Consider the following 19,124-nt stretch of genomic DNA (forward strand, 5'->3'; position numbering starts at 1 on the left):
GTAGGGGATTTTCACCCACGTGCATGGAAGAGATGTTCATGGTACACTGTAAAATAACAATAAAGAAAAACACCAGTTTTCAGAACCGCATATACAGCATCTGCCCGTTTTTGAAAAAAACAAAAAACAAAAAAGTTACACAATACATCCATGTACAGGGAAAACTGAAACTGAGTAGACCAAAAGCAAAATAATGGTTTTCTCTGGGTGCTGGTGGTAGAGATTATCCTTTCACCTGTACTTTTCCCCCTAAAATACACAGATTACTTTTGTCATAAAATAAATAATAAAAGATTTGAAACATAGGAAAATACCAAGCAATCAAAATAACTGCTCAGTGAGTTTATGAAGGTAGTGGAGACACTTAAAATTCCTGTTGTCAGGATGTGAAATGATGCGTAAAACACATCATCTCTGGGACTTGCAGCTGGAGGAATCAACCTGGCAGTTATTACAGAACCACTGCCGTAGGGAACAGTCTTGTCATCTGTGAATTGTGGATAAAGCTTGCCTTCCAGGGCTGTGGAGAAGATCCGATGACATACTGAGTGTGTGAACTGTGTTGGGCTGGTTCCTACCCTCTCCCCTGCACTAGCAGGACCAGAACCCCATCAGATGTTTGAGAGAGGGCTGAGGGAGCTCTCACTTGTGTCCATAAATAAATCCAGACAGCTGAGAGGTGGGTGTCACTCTCCCCCAGGTAATGCTGTGTCTGAAGGACACTCTCCCTCTTCTCATGTGTCCTGTACTCTCCTAAGGGCCTCACTGCTGCTGGTGAGCTGAAGTCCTCAAGGTAACAAAGCCCCTTTGATTTCCCTGGAGTCTCTAGTGAGTTACACCCCACTATGTTCCCTACTGAACTATGGAGAAAGTCCCCCTTCTCACGTTATAGTTTTATTAATCCTGACATGAAATGTGGAAAAATGCTTTGTAAAATCTTAATTAATGCATTTTCAGGCATTATAATTAGCCCACTAGACTTGCCTTATTCAAAGCAAAGAATTTATCTTATTCATTTTGGTACCTACAACACATGATAGAAGCTTAAAAATCAATACATTAATTATTGAGTCAGAAGGCCTCAATTCTTGGCCCAGTTCTGTCCCTGATTGAATACATAACCTTGAGCACATAATTTCATTCTTTAGCAATTGAAACTCGCCACTCCAAAAGGAACACAGCAAGAGAGGGATTATACCACAATCCATTGTTAAATAACTTTAACATTGGATATAGTAGTGTTTCTCAAAGTTTGCTAGCTACTAGCAGACCACCTGCATCGAAATCACCTACCTTGTTGAAAATGCAGAATCCTGGCTCCTGCCTCAGATCCAAGGTATCAGAATCTCTTTTGACTTTTCCTCAAAATGTCTCTGTGTATATAAGTCCATGCCACTCTCTCACTTCGTCCCACCTTACCCTTCCCCCTCCCCGTGTCCTCAAGTCCATTCTCTACATCTGCGTCTTTATTCCTGTCCTGCCCCTAGCTTCTTCAGAACCATTTTTTTTTTTACATTCCATATATATGTGTTAGCATACAATATTTTAGATAGCTAGTGGGAAGCAGCCACATAGCACAGGGAGATCAGCTCGCTGCTTTGTGACCACCTAGAGGGGTGGGATAGGGAGGGTGGGAGGGAGACACAAGAGGGAGGAGATATGGGGATATATGTATAGGTATAGCTGATTCACTTTGTTATACAGCAGAAACTAACACACCATTGTAAAGCAATTATACTCTAATAAAGATGTTAAAAGAATGTCTCTGTGTAGGTGTCCTTTGTTTTTAGCTCATTTTTATTTTTATGGATATATGTATAAAATTTAAAAATCCAGTAGTGTAAAAGAATATATTATTAAAAACTGCAGTCTGCCTCATCATTCCACATTCTCACTGTCCAGAAGCAACTACCATAAATGTTTTTGGTTTCTTCTGGTATTTACCTCCATATTTCAGAAGAATATGCTTATGCTGTTATTTCTTTCTTTTTTAAAAAATTAATTTAATTTATTTATTTATGGCTGCATTGGGTCTTTGTTGCTGCACGTGGGCTTTCTCTAGTTGCGGCGTGCGGGCTTCTCATTGCGGTGGCTTCTCTTGTTGTGGAGCACGGGCTCCAGGCATGTGGGCTTCAGTAGTTGTGGCGTCCGGGCTCAGTAGTTGTGGCTCGTGGGCTTAGTTGCCCCGCGGCATGTGGGATCTTCCCAGACCAGGGCTCGAACCCGTGTCCCATGCATTGGCAGGCAGATTCTTAACCACTGCGCCACCAGGGAAGTCCTGTTATTTCTTTTTTTAATGCCTTTATTGAAATATAATTCACATATCACAACATTCACTCTTTTTTTCATAAAAATTCACCCTCTTAAAGTGCACAATTCAGTGGTTTTCAGTATATTAGCAGAGTTCTGAAACCATCGCCATTATTCAGTTACAGGGCATTTTTATTGCCCTAAAAAGAAACCTCATACCCGTTAGCACATAATGGTGCTCCCATTCCCTCCTCTCTCCGGCAACTGGCAAACGCTGATCTGCTTTCTGTCTCTAAGGATTTGCCTATTCTAGACATTTCATAGAAATGGAATCATATAGTACATGGCCTCTGTTGTCTAGTTTCTTTCATGTAGCATAATGTTTTCAAGGTCCATCCACATCCATATCAGTACTGAGCATTCGTGTACATTTTCTTTTGCCTTTTAAAATAAACTCTATTGAAAAGTCAAAATATAAAATTTACAAGTACAGAAATGATGGTTCTGTCTTAGTTTATTATGTAGATAACCTCAGAGCATGCTAATGATTATGTCCAAAGTTGCTTTAACTTCATTTGAATGCTTTGATTCATTTTATGAAGAGGTACTGTAATATATTTGTTTTGTTTCTGATTTAAAAAAAACCACAGGTATGTAGTATTTGATACACTAGTTAATCATTTCTGCTAGAAGAAGCAAAGGTAATTTTTTTTCCATTTTTTCTTTTTTTAATTAAATTTTTTACCAGTTTTGTTGAGACATAATTGACATACATCACTGTATACATTTAAGGTATACAGCGTAACGGCTTGAGTTACATATATTGTGAAGTGATTACTACAATAATTTTAGTTAACACCCGTTATCTAGGTACAATAAAAAGAAAAAGAAGAAAAGAAAAACATTTTTCTCCTTGTGATGAGAACTCAAGATTTACTCTCTTAACAAATTTCATATATATCATACAGCAGTGTTAACTTTTTGCATGTAAATATGTTTTCAATTTTCTTGAGTATGTACCTAGGAGTGGAATTGCTGGTTCATGTGGTAACTCTAACTTTTTGAGGACCTGCCAAACTGTTTCCAAAGCAACTGTGCCATATGACAATCCTATCAGCAGTGTACGAGGGCTCCGATTTCTCTGAGGGCTCCTTGATTTGCATTTGCTTGATGGCTAATGATGCTAAGCATCTTTTCATGTGCTTATTGGCCATTTGTATATCTTCTTTGGGGAAATGTGTATTCAAGTCCTTTACCCATTTTTAAATTAGGTTGATTGTCTTTTTATTGTTGAGTTGTAACAGTTCTTTGATTATTCTGGATGCAAGTTCCTTATCAGACATATGACTTAACAACTGCTATTTCTTTACTTGTTTAGTTATTACCTATTGACTTTCTGATATGATACTTGAGTAGTACTCTCTTACCATCATAATCACCACTATCATAATCACTTGCCTCCCAATATAGTTTTCCCACATATAAAGTGTATTTATATGAACAAGAATTCCAGTGATTCTGTTGCTTAACTCTGAGGATCATTTGTGTGTTTGTCAGGTTAGGCTAAGCTTATGATAGGATAGCTACCAACCCCAAAACATCAGTGGCTTAACACAACAAAGGTTTATTTCTCACACTTCATGAGAATTGGGGATGGAGAGGTTCTGCTCCCCCTAGTTTCCCAGAGATCCAAACTAATCATGATACCACTGCAGCAGAGGAAAAGAATACATGGAGATCTCACACCTTTTTCTACACTGTGGCCTAGAAGTGATGTAAATCATCACTGTTCACAGTCCATTTTTTCATATTTCTAGCTCTTTTAATTCTGACAGGCAATTTTGAGAGAGGTGTTATTCTGCCTTCGATATAGGTGACTAAACTGAGGCTCAAAGAGTGTATGTGATTTATGCAAGGTTACATACCTGTAAGGGGAAGAGCCTAGATTGGAACCTAAGGATTTGAATTTTATCTTCACCTTATTGCCCAGCCAATCCTTTAGGATGTCCGAATAGCGGTAATGTTTCTTCAGATGACAGACCTAAAGAGCAAGGCTCACAGTGGCATTGCTTCCTCCACCATTAATGCCTTAAAAAGGCATTTAATGCCAGTTCACAGCTTGACTGCCTTAGTACCCAAATCAGATGCTGTGCCTACAACACATGAGGGTATTTAAACAGGTGGTAACACCCGTTTTCTCCTGAGTTGGAGGACCACATGCCTTTGTAAGCTCCCTTTGCCTGCTGTCTCCTGTACTTCTGGGACTGGGCTGAATCAAACATCAGAAGCACTGCATCAGGCAGATACAGAACTGAATTCACCACAAAACCACTAAAACAGGCCCAGGCACAACCAAGGCCCTTCTGGGAGTCTGAGCAAGGTTGTTTGGGGTTATTGTCCAACTGTATCCCCATCACTATTGTTCTGGGTGCTACTTCACTGGACTCTGAGAGAAGGGTTCAACCCTTCTACTTTAAACTCAAAATTATCTGGTCAGTCCTAGTTTGTAGCTGAAAAGGAGAAATTCTTTACATTTTTAGGCTATGGAGTTTTATTTCCATCTCTACAAAATTCTCCTTCATACCTCAAAGGGAAAGAGGACAGGAAAAAAATGCAAAGCTTTATGACTGACAATTTATGAGTTCCCATCTTTCCAATGATAAGAATAGTCTCCAGACTATTTAACCTTTCACCTGTTCACCTTGAGCCAACAGACAATGGCCAATGTTGCTAAAGACAGCCATACAATAAGGAATATCTACCTTGCTTCTCCCTCACTATCCTCCCAGACCCAAGAATATTTTTGGGATAATGAAAGAAATGTTTCTGAAATAGGCCCCAACTCCCTGTCCAGTGCAAGGCACAAGAGCAAAAGAGATTGTACTGCTTATGGGAACCAAAAGGAACTTTAAATCAAATGCTATATTTAAGTTGTAAAATGAACAAGGCAAATTTTGGTTTCAGCTCCAAATGGAGAGCTGAAAAGAATGCTACTCACACTTAAAACAGGAAAAAAAGTTGGATAAATGCAAAATAACATTTTGCATTTTTTAATATTTATTTATTTATTTACTTGGCTGTGCTGGGTCTTAGTTCGGCATGCGGTATCTAGTTCCCTGACCAAGGATCAAACCCGGGCCCCCTGAACTGGGAGTGTGGAGTCTTAACCACTGGACCACCAGGGAAGTCCCCAAAATAACAAATCTTCTTAAAACCTTTAGAGAACTGAGGTCACAGGGCAAATGATTATCCCAAAATCTAGAGAGAGACACGTGGAGGGAGAAATAGGACCCAAGCATTTGCTTATCTGGAATAGACACCATCAAACACCATGTAGACCAGTAGGAAAATTCAGCTTGAAATTTCTAATGAATTTCTAAAGACTGAAGGCTAGCATGAGAGTGTTCAGTCCCTGAAGTCCACAGACAAAAAGAGCTTGCACTCTCTTTCAAGCTTTAATCCAGAAACCTCACTAGATGTTCTCAGGGAAGATCAGGGAGAATTTGAGAGAGCTTTCCCCATAATGCCAGCTAAGAGAGGGAGATAGCAGTCACTGCTGAAATTCCAACCAGACCTATCTCCCTTAGTAAACAAAAGACTTAATCTGCAGGGAAACGGACAACAAAACCCATATCCTAAAGTCACTAGTAGAAACCCACTGCAGCTAGGAAAGGGAAACAGAAAAACAAAAAATTCTATGAGGGGAGGCTTAGCATTAAACCTGGAGGAGAGGCATGAACACATGTGAAGATTACACCACCAAAACTCAGGTTCACAGTGGCTGCCTAAGATGAAGACCCAATCAGAACACCAGAGAATGCTCGTCCCTCCCCTCAACAGCACACTAACAAACATTTAGTAAAAATAACAGTGGAGGACAGCAAGAAACAGATTCCTTTTGGGGAGAAATACAAAGGGAAACTGCAAGACCAAGTGGAAAAACTCAGAGCCAAATAGGAAGAAAACATCAAACTCAGCCCAACTTCTAACTAGATTAATGCAAACTTCACACTAAAAGCTTTGTAGGAATGACAGGCTCATCTCCAATAATAAACTCCATTTACCTCAGTAATTACTGTCTTATACAAATCCAGTTTTCAAGTAAAAATTATGAGAAATACAAAAAGGAAAGAAAATAAAACATTCTGAAGAGGCAAAGCAATAATCAGAAATGACACAGATCTTGACACCATCAGACAGGAAATTAAAAATAACTATGGTTGGTGTTCCACTTCTGGCAAGGCAATATGAGGAACTCTGAGGATCCATTTCCCAGTGAAATTGTTAAAAGTTATTCTCCTAAAATACAATCATTTAAATTCTTTGGAAATGGTCCTAAGGGCATACAGCAAATGAAGAAACGTTTTTAAAAGACAATCTACTATAACAATAAGAACCATGAGAATCTGTGGCATTTGAACCAAGATTCTTTTCTTGCCTTCCCACTTCCAGCTTAGCATGATGGAAACTCCACTCCAGAAGGGTGCAGTCAAAAACACAGGTCTCCTTCTCCCCCAGCTCACGTCTGAAGCGTCACAGTATCTTCCCAGGAGAGACAAAACTTCTCATCCTGTCTTGAGTTGACTGTTGCTCAGGCTAAGTTCCAAGTGAGTGCAGCTGAAAGGTGAGGGCTCCCTCTGCTCCTCCCCCATTCATCATAAGGAGGCTCTACCTTCAGCATAGTGTGCTAAGAATACTGGGGACTCAATTTCCTGGGAGAGGCAAGCCAGGAAGACCTGAAGGAACTGCCCATCCTGAGTCAAGTGTACAGCTCCTAAAGTAGCAGTGTCACTCAGAGAGAATTGTGCTACCGTCACCATCCTTAGCTCCAGAGCCTTGTATCAGAGATTTTCCCAGGGGAGAGGCAGGCCTTAAAACAGAGAGCTCCAAAACTCTTTCCAAAGGAACTGACTTCATTTGTCACACAGTGTGAACTTGAAGGCTAAAGGTGCTATAAAAAATGGAGGTTGTAGTGAATAACAATTAAGAGGAGGTCAGTAGATTCATTAGAGATATAAGCTAAACGTTAGGCCAGCTAGTCTACCAGAGAATTAGGAAAAGAGACAGCTAAGTAAAGTCTTCTTGGAGTCCAAACAAATGTCAAACAATGACCTCAAAAACTATATCTGAAAAGGAGCCCAAATTTAATCCCATAAATCTGTGGAGCAACTTATGCCCCAGTGTATTGTCAAAAACAATAAAGCAATCAACCAGTCAAGTATGTTCAGGTAAGGAGACAGTAAAGAGAGGACTGCCAAAACCACTGTCATCCCAGAGTGACTATGGGCATACCAATACTGTACGCTCTGAGGATCAACATAGAGGCATCATATAGCAGGGAGGAAATAGACATGATTGAAATAATTCAGCCAGTCACTAAAAAAACAAGCAAATAACAACAACAATAAACCCCAGAGAGAGAGGATCAGTACTCAGAGTTGCTAAAATATATTACCTGAAAAAATTGCAAGACATGTAGAGAAACAGGAAAATATGACCCACATGTGGGGAGCAAAGCAGGCAACAGAAACTGCTTGTGAGAGTAACCAGATGTAGAATTTAACAAATACTTCAATGTGGCCAATATGTTCAAAGAATGAAAAAGCCCTATGATTAAAGAAGTAAAGGCAGGTATGATGACACTATTATATCAATAGAAAAACAACCAATAAATAGATATTATAAAAAGAAACAAGTGGAAATTCTGAAAAATAGAAAGATTGAAATGAAAAATTCACTAGAGGAGCTCAACAGTAGATTTGAGAATTAGTGAACTCTAAGATTCATAGATTTTATGTAATCTGAATAAGAAAGAGAAAAAAATAATGACTGTGGTGACCTAAATGGGAAGGAAATCCAAAAAAGAGGGGATATATGTATACGTATAGCTGATTCACTTGGCTGTACAGTAGAAACTAACACAACATTGTAAAGCAACTATACTTCAATAAAAATTAATTTAAAAAAAGAAAAAATAATGAAAAATGAACAGAGTCTCAAAGAAATGTGGGACACCATTAATTGCACCAACATATACATAATGAGAATACCAAAAGGAGAGAAAAGAGAGTGAAAGAAGCAGGAAAAAATACAAAGAAATGATGTCTGAAAACTTCCCAAATTTGATGAAAAACATCCATCTGCATATCCAGGAAGCTCAGTGATCTCAAATAGGATAAACACAAGCGACTGACAAACAGACACAACATAGTAAGAATGCTGAAAGCCAAAGACAAGGAGAAAATGTTGAAAGCAGCAAGAAAAAAAATGACTCCTGACTTATAAGAGAACTCCAGTAAGATCAACAGCTAATTTATCACCAAAACAATAGAGGCCAGAAGGAAGTAGGACAGTATATTCAAACTGTTCAAAGATACAAACAGTCAACCAAGAATCCTGTATTCACCAAAGCTATCTTTCAAAAATGAAGGCAAAATAAAGACATTCCCAGACAAACAAAAAAATGAGAGAACCTTTCACTAGCAGATCCACCTTACAAGATATACTAAAGGAAGTTCTCTACTTCTGAAAGCAAATGACCCCAGACAGTAATTTGAATCCACTGGGGAAAAAAAGCACATATAAAGTTAATTATGTAATTATAAAACACAGTTCAAATGTATATTTATTTCCCCTTCCTTCTCTCAACTGGTTAAAACAATACATATATAATGTATTATTGGGCTTATAACAGAGAAAAGAAATATATTTGCCAATAAAAGCACAAAGGAGATGGGTGGGAGCAAAGCTGCATTAGGCTAAGGAAACAAATCCAGAGGGTAACTAAAATCCCCTGGAAGAAATGAAGAAAACCAGAAGTGATAAATAAAAAGGTTAACATAATAAATTCTATAAATATATACTTGCTATCCTTCTTTCATTTTCCATAAGAGATGTAAAGTTATGTAAAGTAATAATGGTAACAGTGGATGGGTTTATAACATTTTTGTTGTAACATGTATAACAATACCACAATAAGTGGATAAAGGGAATAGAACTATATAGGAGTGATGTTTCTATACCTCACTGGAATTAAGTTAGTATAAATCTGAAATAGAACCCAATAAATTAAGATGTATATGTCAAGTCCTACGGTAACCACAAAGGAAATAACTCTAAAAGATATAATGAAAAAGTCATTAAATAAATTAAAATCCTTCATTAGAATATACTTAATTAATGTAAGAAAAGTGGAGGAGAAGAAGAGAGGAACAAAAAACACATGAGATATATGACAGACAAAAAGTAAGTTGACAGAGGGACTTCCCTGGTGGTCCAGTGGCTAAGACTCCGCACTCCCAATGCAGGGGACCCGGGTTCCATCCCTGGTCAGGGAACTAGATCCCACATGCCGCAACTAAGAGTTCGCATGTCACAACTAAAGATTCCACATGCCACAACTAAAGATCCCGTGTGCTGCAACTAAGATCCGATGCAGCCAAATAAATAAATAAATAAATTTTTTTTAGAAAAAGTAAGTTGGCAGAAATAAATTCAATCATATCAACAATAACATTAAATATGAATGGATTAAACAATTCAAACAAAAGGCAGGGATTGTCAGATTAGATTTTTAAAAGATCCAACTGTATGCTGTTCACAGGAAGCATGCTTTAGGTTTAAACATATAAAGATTGAAAGGAAAATGATAAAAATATATGTATCATGAAAACAGCAACCATAAGAAAGCTGGAGTAACAATACTATTATCAGACAAAATAGAATTAAAAATAAAAAAGGTTACTAGAGGTAAAGAGTGACATTTTATAATGATAAAATGGTCAATCCATCAGGAAGATAAAACAATATTACAAATATATGGAACTAACAATAGGACTAAAAGTACATGAAGCAAAAACTATGAAAATTGATGGGAAAAATAGACAATTCAACTATAATAGTTAGAGAGTTCAATATTCCACTTTCAATAATGCATAGAACAACAAAGCAGAAGATCAACAAGAATATTCAAAGACTTGAAAAATGCTATAAACCAATTAGACCTAACAGACATCTATAGAACACACCACCCAGCAACAGCAGAATATACATTCTCCTCAAATGCACAGTGAAACTTCCTCAGGATAGTCCATATAGGATAGGCCATAAAAATCTCAATAAATGTAAAAAAAAAGAAATAATAAAAAGTATGTGTTCTGACCACAGTAGAATAAAATGAGAAATCAACATCAAAAAGAAATTTGGGATATACACAGATGTATAGAAATTTTAAAATGCTCTCCTCAAAAATCATTGGGTCAAAGAAGGAATTAAAAAGGAAATTAGAAAACACAATGAGGTGAATGAAAATGAAGATATGACATCCAAGACTTACAGGATGCAGGTAAAACAGTACTTAAAAGGAAATATATAGCTGTAAATATTTATATTAAAGAAGAAGATCCCAAATATATAACTTAAACTTCTACCTTAAGACACTGGAAAAAGAAAAACAAACTAAACATAAAGTGAACATAAATAAGGAAACAAAAAAGATTAGATTTGAAATGAATGAAATGGAGAAGAGAAAAAAATCAGTTAAACCCAAAGTTTATTCTTGGAAAACATCGAAAAAATTGACAAACCGTTAGCTAGATTAACTAAGAAAAACAAAGAGAAGACTCAAATTACTTAAATCAGAAATGAAAGAGGGTGGGCTTCCCTGGTGGTGCAGTGGTTAAGAATCCACCTGCCAATGCAGAGGACACAGGTTCGAGCCCTGGTCCGCAAAGATCCCACATGCCACGGAGCAACTAAGCCCGTGTGCCACAACTATTGAGCCTGTGCTCTAGAGCCTGCAAGCCACAACTACTGAGCCTGCGTGCTACAACTACTGAAGCCCGTGAGCCTAGAGCCTGTGCTCCGCAACAAGAGAAGCCACTGCAATGAGAAGCCCGCGCACCACAACAAATAGTAGCCCCCGCTCGCCGCAACTAGAGAAAGCCCGCGTGCAGCAACGAAGACCCAACGCAGCCAAAAACAATGAATAAAATTTAAAAAAAAAAGAAAGAAAGAAAGAAATGAAAGAGGGGCATTACTATTGACCTTTCAGGAAAAATAAATGATTAAAAGGAAAACTATGAACAATTGTATGTCAATGAATTAGATAACTTAGATGACATGGACAAATTCCTATCAAAATTGACGCAAAAAGAAACCAATAATCTGAATAAACCAATATAATAATAAGTTAAGAGATTGAAATAATAATAAAAAATAATTATTTGCCCCCCAAAAGCCCAGGCCTAGATGACTGTGCTGGTTAATTCTACCAAGCATATAAAGAAGAATTAATACAAATCCTTAGCAAATTCTTCCATAAATAGAAGAGGAAGGAACACTTCCCAACTCATCGTAAGACCTGTATTACCCTGATACTAAAACCGGTCAAAGACATCACAAGAAAACTACAGACCACTAACTGTTATGAATATATATGCAAAAGTACTAAACGAGATGATAGGAAATTGAATCCAGCAACATATAAAAATCATTATACACTACGACAAAGTGGTATTTATCTCAGGAATGTTAGCTTGCTTTAACATCTGAAAATAAATTAATATACATCTGTACAATGGAATACTACACAGTAATTAAAAGGAACAAACTTCTGCTTCACACAACAACATGTATGCATTTCAAATGTATTTTGCTAATTGAAAGAAGCCAGACTCAAAAATATATGTATTGTCTGATTCCATTTATATGACATTATGTAGAGGTTAATCTATACAGATATAAAAGAGGCTTCAAGGGTGAGGATGGGGGGAGTAGTTGACTACAAAGGGGCCACATAAGGGAAATTTTAGAGTGATAGAACTCTTCAGTATGGTACTGTGGTGGTTGATACATAACTATATGAATGTTTTCAAATTTCACAGAACTGCACACCACAAAGGGTGACTTTTGCTCTATGTCCATTAAAAAATATACAAATCAAGATGTAGGGGAGCCCTAGACGGAAAGCACACTGTTGCAAATGAATCTCCTGTATTATAGATGTATGCCATAACTTCAATAAAAAGGGTAGGGAAAAAAAGAGCTGACCTAAGTTGCTTTGAAAAAGTGACTGGATATTATAAGGGTCAAGACAAAAAGAACTATACAGAAATGCTGTGTTCTGGTGGGGAAATTTGTTTCTCACAGGGGTACATGACAGAAGTTCTGAAACTACTTTAACTATATACTAGAGTTAAATAAATAAGTAAATAAATTATGCATAAAGGAGAACCAGGTTTCTCACTGTCAGAGATAGAAATTAAAAATAAGAGGAGGGGCTTCCATGGTGGCGCAGTGGTTAAAAATCCACCTGCCAATGCAGGGGACACGGGTTCGAGCCCTGGTCCAGGAAGATCCCACATGCCGCAGAACTAAGCCCGTGTGCCACAACTACTGAGCCTGCATGCCACAACTACTGAAGCCTGTGTGCCTAGAGCCCATGCTCTGCAACAAGAGAAGCCACCGCAATAAGAAGCCCACGCACTGCAACGAAGAGTAGCCCCCGCTCGCTGCAACCAGAGAAAGCCCGCATGCAGCAACGAAGACCCAACTCAGCCAAAAATAAAAATAAATAAATAAATTTATAAACAAAAAATAATAAGAGGAGAGAAAGCTTAATGGATACGTGTGGTAATGGATTAGAGTCACGTGTATCAGTATGAACTTGTGTGTGTGTGTGTGTGTGTGTATCTGTATATCATCTATATCTATAGAGAGACAGATAGTTACAGATATACACAATAAATAAATGTAGAGATTGTGTATATACAGCTTAATATTACAAGCATTTATCTCCTTGCTCTATCAGCTTAGAAGTTTGAGAAGCAATGACACCCCAGTAGCAACCAGAATACCCTGCATTCAGATCTTAATTACTAAATATGATTATCCAATAAAAGTAACCAAGACTCCTCAGAGAAATGTCTGATTACTAGGCTGGGAAAAGGATAATACAAGATGAATCTGGAACATCTTGTAGCACCAGAAAGTAAGGAAGCAGAAAAAGAATAAAGGTATGCTGACCTGAAAGAGCTCCCAATTGCCAAGGCTGAAAAATTTGCGCAAAAAAACCCAAATGATTGTATTATATTATAACCCCGAAGACAAAAATTCATGAGTCACACTGATAGAAACAAATAATCGTATGAATAAATACATGGGGGAGGTGGAAATCTTTCTCACATAATAATTTCAAATACTAAATATAGAAGGAAATGAGGGATATAAAAAGTTACCATCAGAACATCACAGTAATAATTGTTGCAGGCAAAATCCACAGAATGTTTGCATAGTCTCAAATCAACTGACCCCAAATATTTGTCAATTACTGTGGTTGTTTTCAGATATATATCCACAAATTCTTTGATATTCCTCCCTCCAGGTGGTAGAGTTTAAATCCCTTCCTCTTTAGTGTAGGCTAGACTTAGTAACTTGCTTCTAACAAACAGAATATGAAAAGAGAAAAACAGTAACTTTAGAAGTGGAGAAACCCGGCAGACTCATCTTAACCAAATGATCAAAGTTAACCTCACAAGTGATCAGTCATGTTGATGTCATGTAATCCTGACATTGTGATGAAAAGGGCACTTCAACTCTGTGGTATTCTTTCAAATCAATAACCCCAATGTAATTATAAGAAAACGTGAGACAAACTCAAATTGAAGAACATTCTACAAAATACCTCACTCATTAAAAGTGTGGAGGTTATGAAAAATAAGGAAAGACTGATAAACTGTGATAGAATAAAGAGACATGTTAGGGCTTCCCTGGTGGCGCAGTGGTTGAGAGTCTGCCTGCCAATGCAGGGGACACGGGTTCGAGCCCTGGTCTGGGAAGATTCTACATGCCGCAGAGCAGCTGGGCCCGTGAGCCACAGTTACTGAGCCTGCACGTCTGGAGCCTGTGGTCCACAACAAGTGAAGCCGCGGTGGTGAGAGGCCCGCGCACCGCGATGAAGAGTGGCCCCCGCTTGCCACAACTAGAGAAAGCCCTCACACAGAAACGAGGACCCAACACAGCCATAAATAAATAAATTAAATAAATTAAAAAAAAAAAAGAGACATGTTAACCAAATGCAACATTGTATCCTGGATTGAATCCTGGGACAGGAAAAAGACAGTAGTGAAAAACCTGGAGAAATCTTAATAATAAAGTCTGTAATTTAGTTAATAGTATTGCACAAATGTTAATTTCTTTGTTTTTGTAAATGTACCACAGGTATTAGGCAAAGCTAGATGTAGGGTTTACAGAAATGCTTTGTACTATCTTCTTTAGAACTAAAATTATTTCAAAACAAAAAGTTTAAAAAATAAACCAGACTAAGTTTCAAAAACCCAAAACAAAACTCTCTTAATGAATGAAAGTGATTGAATAGTTGAGGAAACAAACTGAAATGTCATTAAACGAATTCATTATTCAGTGAGAAACAGAAGATTTGACAGACCATAGTTGACAGCAATTACTGGAAAAAATAAAATTGTTCCATGTTTATACCAGAAAATTAGAACTACTTAATAAACTAGTTGCATGCACATATATGTATGCATTATGTGTATGTGCGTGGAACGGTATTCTCTAAATACTCTTCTGCCACTTTCTTCACTCAAAAATATAACTTCAATATAATTTGATGTCACTACACATTTTTTATTTCATTACTTTTTATATCTGCACAATTTCCACAGTGTGGATAATTTATTTAACCATTCCCATATTAGCGAAAATTTAAATCGCTTCCACCAACTTGAACTTTCAACATTGGAGTGGTTACAAAGTTGAACCAGATAAGGTTTTTGTCCTATGGCACTTACAGATAAGTAAGGGATACAAAGCAGAAAGTCAACAAAACAGGATGAAAGAGTTAGGATAGGTAAATAGAGTGCAGGCAACTAAGGCAGAATCAAGAGGTCAGCAAAGACTTTCTTTCCATTATAAACTTAATTTTTAAAAGCACCTAGCCAGCAACAACAGCACTCTCTCCCCAACAACTCTGCTTTTGCCACAGGAAAAAGTTGCCTGGTCCAAGCTGTAGTACAGCTGAAGTGTGCCTCTCCGCAACCTAGCAAGATGCTCTACATAGATATGAACCTCAATGCTTAAGCAAAGCAATCTCAAGAATCTAGCTGAGGTGGATCTTAAGCATTCTGTCACATAGTAAGAAAGTCTAAGCAGACCAACTCAAGGATTCCTATTACTGTGGTCAACATAGACACCATGGGGACATATGAAATGGCAGTGGTTATGACACAGCATTTCAGGTTCACAGCAATTCATAAGCATTATGCCCTGGATAACTAGAAACTCTTGGCCACAATAATCCACAATGTGTGCAGCATTTAGCTGTGAGTTCAGGAAGTGGGCAGAATTATCTGGAAGAGATGAAAAGTTGTGCTTCAAGTTAAGTTCATTTGCTTGGATGTGGCCAGTGGCTATTCTGAAGAGTCTGTGGAACTTTTGAAACTTATGCATGCCAAATTTCCAAATGTCAGGGAACGTAGTGACAGGAGGGATGGTAGAAGAGTTTACTTTCTGAAGCAGAGACTTACAATCTAAGTGGAAATCAGCCTGGGCTCTGTGTGTACCACTTACCTCAGAACATGAGTGGACTACCCGCAGCTGAGCAAAGTGACGAAATGTGTTGGGTCTGCTTGCACTCCAAAGGGGCAAATCATCTCAGAAGACAACTGCTTGAGTCCATGCACGGCAGCCAAACCTTTGGATCTGGAGCAGATTTTGCCATACTGGGAGGGATGTTTTCAAGCCATAGACAGCGTGCTAGAGAAACGAGGGAGAGAAATAGCCCTCTCAAGCTATTCTATGGGATGAGCTTTGAAAGAGCAATAAGAAAGATGCAGGAGTTGCTGAATACAGAGCCTCAGGAAATGACTTCGAAAGAGAACATAGAAAATATTCTGGATATCATATTCTTGTATAAGAGCTCCTTTCTCCTCCCCTCACACCACTTGAAAGGCTTTAGACTTTGGAGCTATCCCCAGTGCCCTCTTGGTGTATAAACACAGAATATTGATTGGGTCAGAGGTACATGGTGTCTACTCTCCAGAATTCATGTCTTCATTGTTTAAATCAATTTGTGCCCCCTTTTCATTCCTTTTTAAAAAGTTTTTAATTGACAAGAATGCTCTTGTCTCCAAAGATCTTACATTTAAAAAGCTACTGTGATTAACTTAATTTCAAAGGCAGCTGAATGCTATATTGATGCACTGAAATTGCTCAGGGACAAGGATGAAGGTAAAGGCCTGTACCATCTGGCTCTCGGTAAGGTGTGCACCAGTGAGCTGACTGATCTCTCTCTTATGACTATTTAGGAAAACAGGACAATATCCTCTGTCAGTAGCTCCATAAAAATGGTATTAGGGTTGTTCTGACTATCTGTAAGCAGAATAAGCAGAGGAGGGGGACAATGAAACTTCTGCTCCAATTTTTGTGCAAGCAGAAAGAAGGTTCGTCTGTGAGCCAATTGGCATACAGCTCCTTCTGAATCTCTGAGATTTCTGGGAGATGCACTGTTTAAAATCACAAGAGCCACTCAAGCAGCATGAGAGCTGGAGCCTGACCCCCACTCTCCATCAACCCACATCTGAACATCTGCCTGGTTAGATAACCCCCACCCAACACAAACACAAACACACAGGAAAGGGGAAAGGTAAAAGGCAACCTTTGCTAAGGGCAATATGAGGGGTGCAGACCCTACGTGCAGCATTGATGGGGTGGGGCGAGGGAGAGATCACTTCCAGCTGGGGTGGCTTTAGAGGCTGGGTGATGAAGGCTAGGTCCCTAAGAATTAGCAGGACCAGGATCTAGGAGGAAGAGGAGTGCAATCAGGTGGAAGAACATATCATGCAAAGACAAAGAGAGAGAAGAAGGCATACTTGGGCATAGTGTATGAGAGTTCCTTTTGGATGGGGCAGAGAAGTAGATGACAAGTGTGGCTCAATTCTGATCAACACTGAATGTCAGGATGAGGAAAGTAGGATTTAATTCACAGATGGTGGGGTTGCCATCCAGGGCCTCTGAGCAGGAGAATGACAAGTTGAAAATAAGAAAGAGTGAAGTTTAATTTGACGGTAATGTGCAAAGTAAATTGAAGACGGAGAGGGAGGCCTGAAGGTAGATAGGTCGGAGAAAAGGTTACCCTAGTAGTCCAGTTTGAAGCAATGTTTATAGCAACTCTTTTCATTATTACTCAAAACTGGGAACAACACAAATGTCCTACTGAGGGTACATGGACAAATAAACTGGAACATCCATATAACAGAATACTACTCAGTAAAGAGAAAAGAATGAGCTATTAATGCATGAAACAGCTTAAATGATGAATCTCCAGGGCATTATGTGGAGTGAAGGAAGCCTGTCTCTAAATGTGACATGTTGTAGATTTCATTTATGTAACATTCTGAAAAAGACAAAAGATAGGCATTGGGAATAGATCAGAGGTTGCCAAGAGTTCAGGAAAGGGGGTAAGGTATGACTGCAAAGGGGTGGCATGAGGAAGTTTTTTGGGGGGTGATTGAACTGTATGCTGATTGTGGTGGTAGTTCCATAAATCTATACATTTCTTAAACTTCACAGAACTGTACACCCAAAAAAGAGCCAATTTCGCTATATGATAATAATTTTTTAAAAATATCAGTTGTCCCCTGTTAAATATAACATCTGAAAGGATGGAAATATTTTGTGGTAGTTAATGGTTACATCTTTATAATTCAGTAGCTATATTTATATTAAAAACTCTCCCTCGAATAATAGGAAATGTATCCATCAACTGTGGAATAAATTCTTCATGCTTAAATATAAATGATAAAACATTAAAGACAGCAAAAATACTTTTTCCAACCCTGCCATCTCTGTGGTGGGCTCTGTTTTTGGCTACCGCATCCCACCGTGACCATCCTAGATAAGAGATCCTTCTCTGCCTCCTTCCCCTGACTCTCCAGCTGGCTCCACTGGCCAGATTGCCATTCCCGGCACCAACATACCTCCAAGTACCAGCGGATTCTGGGTTGCGGGGACATCAATTTCCTCTTTTAACTAATATTTTTACTGCAATGATGTCCTCTCTGCTTTCTGATCATAACAATTATGCATGTTGATAGTTCTCTTTTCTAATGGATCAAAGTGAATGATATCAGAATATCTCAAGAGTGGCATGCATGAACAAAAATTCCACCTGCTAAAAAGCCTCACACCAAATGGTGAGATACAGGGAACTCTCTCCTTTCTGAGTGTTTCAAGGATGTATGAGAGTTATTTTCCAACACATTTTTTTGAGTTCCAAAGTAAAGTTGACTCCTTTATAGACTCATCTGATTAGAAAGGCACTGGATCCTACAGAGGACATAAGAGGCAGTGTGCCTGAAGCCTCCACTTAAAACTCAAGCGGAAGCCATGCAGCAGTCCTCATGAAAAGGTCAGACATCTAATACTTGATAACTTGAGTTCAGTCAGAAAGAGAAAAAGTAGTGGATTACTTACATAAAATTGCTAACAAGAGAAAACTGGGCCTCTTTCCACAGATTAATTTGGGGTCAGTTTTTAAAGGCGCTGTTTTAATAAGATTTTAAAAACCTTTTCTAACAGATCAATATGTTGTGAAAACTGTCATTTCATTTGCAGCCATTAGAAAACTTTTACAAAGTCTTAAAAATTCATGTAACTAATTTGTCCTCCATATTGTGTCAAATATTGCTTATGTGGTATCTCTTTTCTAAAAATCATTTTTAAAAAGTATGCTGATTGTTTAAAACATTACACAGGGCTTCCCTGGTGGCGCAGTGGTTGAGAATCTGCCTGCCAATGCAGGGGACACGGGTTCGAGCCCTGGTCTGGGAAGATCCCACATGCCGCGAAGCGAC

At 38.3% G+C, this 19,124-nt stretch overlaps 1 pseudogene; it reads left to right on the forward strand.

The window, feature by feature from the left end:
- The first annotated feature begins 15,343 nt into the window (after positions 1-15,343).
- LOC133081857 (GMP reductase 1-like) lies at positions 15,344-16,186 on the forward strand (annotated as a pseudogene).
- The last annotated feature ends 2,938 nt before the right edge of the window (positions 16,187-19,124 follow it).

The sequence above is a fragment of the Eubalaena glacialis genome, chromosome X (assembly GCF_028564815.1).
Source record: "Eubalaena glacialis isolate mEubGla1 chromosome X, mEubGla1.1.hap2.+ XY, whole genome shotgun sequence".
Lineage (NCBI taxonomy): Eukaryota > Metazoa > Chordata > Mammalia > Artiodactyla > Balaenidae > Eubalaena > Eubalaena glacialis.